The sequence below is a fragment of the Mustela erminea genome, chromosome 4 (assembly GCF_009829155.1).
Source record: "Mustela erminea isolate mMusErm1 chromosome 4, mMusErm1.Pri, whole genome shotgun sequence".
Classification (NCBI taxonomy): Eukaryota; Metazoa; Chordata; class Mammalia; order Carnivora; family Mustelidae; genus Mustela; species Mustela erminea.
This window is the reverse complement of record NC_045617.1, coordinates 150,299,608-150,304,257: the sequence shown is the minus strand read 5'-3', so window position 1 is coordinate 150,304,257 and position 4,650 is coordinate 150,299,608.

Below are 4,650 nucleotides of genomic sequence, written 5' to 3'. Positions count from 1 at the left end.
AGTTATATTTCACAGTAGCGTTTTAATTTGTATTTTCTCACACCTGCATTTTTATAGATATATGCTTCATTAGTCCTTTCTTCACTCTATTGAATTTTATCCATATATTTATATATATATATATATATATATATATATATATATATATATATATATATAAAGTTTTACTTTCCTTGCAATTTTGGGATGTAGTGACTTCTGACACACAGACCAAAATTCACCCAGGAACAAGGGGAACACCCTTCTTTGTTCGCACTGTGAGTTATAGTCCTTCTTCCCCTCCTTTTTTAAAATTTTATTCTTGTGTTTCACTTTGGCTTTATTATTCTGTAATGGCTTCCGGCTACTCTAGATTTTGCTAGGGTGCATCTTGCTTGGGTCATGGTTAATATATTGGACTCATTCACCCACCCATCATTCTCTGGACAGAATAACAAGAGGGAGGAGCTCACACCAAAAAAGAACCAGAGGCAGTGTTCTCTGCCACAAAGCTAATTGATATGGATGCAAGCAAATATCAGGGAAAGAATTCAGGAGAGCAATCACAAAGTCAATAGCTAGGCTTGAAAAAAGAATTAGTGACAATACATAATCTCTAATGGCACAAATGAGATCTAATCAGGCCAAACCTAATAACTCTACGAATGACCTGGTTACCCAGAGCCCAGAGTCTCTCATGGTTTGTCTCCTTCTCTGACTTCTCCCCATTCAGTTTTCCTTCTGTTCCACATATAAGTGAGAGCATATGATAATTGTCTTCACTGGTTGACTTATTTCACTCAGCATAATCCCATCCAGTTCCATCCATGTTGATGCAAATGGTGGGTATCCATCCTTTCGGATGGCTGTGTGATACTCCACTGTATATATGGACCACATCTTCTTCATCAATTTGTCTCTTAAAAAACATCTCGCCTCCTTCCCCCATTTGGTGATTATGGACATTGCTGCTATGAACATTGGGGTGCATGTGCCTCTTCCTTTTACTACATCTGTGCCTCTGGGGTAAATACCCAGTAGTACAATTGCTGGGTCATATGGTAGCTCTATTTTTAAATTTTTTTTAATTATGTTCAGTTAGCCACTATATAGCACATCATTAGTTTTTGATGTAGTATTCAACAATTCTTTCGTTATATATAACACCCAGAGCACACAGTTTTTAACTTTTTGAGGACCCTCCATGCTGTTTTCCAGAGTGGCTACACTAGCTTGCATTCCCACCAACAGTGCAAAAGGGCTCCCCTTTCTCCGCATCCTCGCCAATATTTGTTATTTCCTGTCTTGTTAATTTTTGCCATTCTGACTGGTGTAAGGTGGGATCTCATAGTTGTTTTGAATTGTATTTCCCTGATGGCTAGTGATATTGAACATTTTTCAATGTGTCTGTTATTCATGTGAATGTCTTCTTTGGAGAAGTGTCTGTTCATGTCTTCTGCCCATTTCTTAACTGGATTATTTGTTTTTTAAGTGTTAATTTGAGTTCTTTATAGATCTTGGATACCAGTCCTTAATCTGTTATGTCATTTGCAAATATCTTGTCCCTTTCTGTGGGTTGTCTCTTAGTTTTGCTGACTGTTTCCTTTGCTGTGCAGAAGCTTTTTATCTTGATGAAGTCTTAAAAGTTCATTTTTGCTTTTGTTTCCCTTGCCTCTAGAGATGTGTCTTGAGAGAAGTTGCTGTGGCTGATGTCAAAGAGGTTACTTCCTATCTGATGAGCACGGGGTGTTATATGCAACTACTGAATCATTGAACACTTTATCAGAAATTAATGGTGTAGCAACATGGACGGGACTGGAAGAGATTATGCTGAGTGAAATAAGTCAAGCAGAGAGACTCAATTATCATATGGTCTCACTTATTTGTGGAGCATAACAAATAGCATGGAGGACATGGGGAGTTAGAGAGGAGAATGGAGTTGGGAGAAATTGGAAGGGGAGGTGAACCATGAGAGGCTATGGACTCCGAAAAACAATCTGAGGGGTTTGAAGTGGCAGGGGGGTGGGAGGTTGGGGTACCAGGTGGTGGGTATTATGGAGGGCACGGATTGCATGGAGCACTGGGTGTGGTGCAAAAATAATGAATTCTGTTTTTCTGAAAATAAATAAATTAATTTATAAAAAAAAACAATTAAACGAATATATCCCAAAAAAAAAAAGAAAAGAAATTAATGGTGTACTGTATGTTGGCTAATCGAACATAATAATAAAAAAGAAAGTTATAAACTATCTAAAAAATTTAATTAATCAGTTAATTATATTTTTTAAAGGAAAAAAATAGAAAAATGTTCTATGTTTATGGATTAGAAGAACAAATTTGGTTAAATGTCTATACTATCCAAAGCAATCTACACATTCAACGCAACCTCTATCAAAATATCGACATTTTTCAGAGCTGGAACAAACAATCCTAAAATTTGTATGGAACCAGAAAAGACCCAAAATAGCCAAAGGAATGCTGAAACAGAAACAAAGCTGTAGGCATAACAATTCTGGACTTCAAAATATATTATAAAGCTCTAGTCATCAAGACAGTATGGAACTGGCACAAAAACAGACACATAGATCAATGGAATAGAATAGAGAACCCAGAAATGGACCCTCAACTCTATGGTCAACTAATCTTCAACAAAGCAGGAATGAATAGCCAATGGGGGGGAACAAACAGTCTCTTCAATAAAAGGTGTTGAGAAAACTGGACAGCCACATGCAGAAGAATGAAACTGGACCACTCTCAAACACACACAAAAAAATTAATATACAAAAAATTAATTCAAACTGGGTGAAAGACCTAAATGTGAGACAGGAATCCATAAAAATCATTGACCTCTTTGACCCCAGTCACAGCAACCTTCTTACTCGACACATCTTCAGAGGTAAGAGAAACAAAAGCAAAAATAAACTATTGGGACTTCATCAAGACAAAAAGCCCCAGAATACCAAAGGAAATAACAAAACTTAAAAGGCAACCTACCGAATGGGAGAAGACATTTGCAGATGTTTTGCCAGATAAAGGCTAATATCCATGATCTATAAAGATCTTCTCAAACTCAACACCCAAAAAACAAAAAATCTAATCAAGAAATGGGCAGAAGACATGAACAGACATTCTCCAAAGAAGACACTCTGATGGCCAACAGACACATGAGAAGATGCTCAACATCACTCAGCATCAGGGAAATACGAATCAAAACCACAATGAGATCCCACTTTACACCAGTGAGAATGGCTAAAATTAACAAGTCAGAAAGCAACAGATGTTGGTGAGGATGCAAAGAAATGGGAAACTCTTACATTGTTAGTGGGAATGCAAGCTGGTACAGCTACTCTGGAAAACAGTATTCAGGTTCCTGAAAAAGTTTAAAATAGAACTACCCTACCACCAAGCAACTGCACCACTGGGTATTCTTCCAAAGCATAAAAAAATAGTGACTTGACTGGGCATATGCACTCCCATGTTCAGAGCAGCAATGTACATAGTAGCCAAAATATGGAAAGAGCCCAGAGGTCCATCAGGAGATGAACAGACAAAGAAAATGTGGTATATGTATATACAATGGAATATTATTCAGCCATAAAAAAGAAAGAAATCTTGTCATTTGCAACAATTTGGATGGAACTAGACAGTATAATGCTAAGCGAAATAAGTCAGAGAAAGACAAATACCATATATTTCACTCATATGAATATAAACAAAAAGAAGGAAAAATAAAATAAGATGAAAACAGTGAGGGAGTCAAATCATTAGAGACTCTTAACTCTACAGAGGTGCTGGGGGGGTGGGTGGGAGGATGGGGTAACTGGGTGATGGGCATTAAGGAGGGCACTTGATGTAGTGAGCACTGGGTATTATATGCAAGTAATAAATCACTAAATTCTACCCCTGAAACTAATACACTATATATTAACTGACTTGAAATTAAATAAAATCTAAAAAACAAAAGTGGGCATAGGATATCAAAGTACAGACATGGTTAAAATTGAGACAACTAAATTTGAGCTGAATTTGTTATTGAATTTGAGGTTTGACCCTGTTACCCTTCATTCTTCTTGAAGACAAATCTTCCCACACTGCTCTACTTGAGAAAGAAAGCCCAATATCATCTATACAGTAAGAACATCACATTTACTCCAGCACAATTACAGTCCCTCCCTTCAAAGGCGATCACTATTATGGATTTTGTTTTATCTTTAGAGTTCTTTATTTTATTACATAGTAACATATCTTGACATAAAATGAAATAAGATGCAGTGGGTATTTAAGCTTGACGTATATGGCATTATATGTGTTTTTTTGCAGCTGGTGTTTTCAAGTCCTGTTAAGAAGAATAATTATGCATTAAAGATCATTGTGGTCGTTATCTCTGGACTGTACAAAAACATACTGCCCCTTTCAGGACCTATTTTCACAGAGGCTTCTACCAAATCTTTCACCTGCTGCCACTCTGAAGGCAGGAACAATACTGATTACTGACAACATCTGAGGACTGAGGTGCAGCGGCATTGAGGAGGTGGCCCAGTGGCACCACCACTCAGGGCAGGGCCCATGAGGGGACTGGCTCAGGGAGGGGGATGGCCTCAATTAGCCTTCAACAACAAACAGTCCTTAATTGTCTCTTTCTTCTCTGAAAGAGATGACCCCAGAGATTAC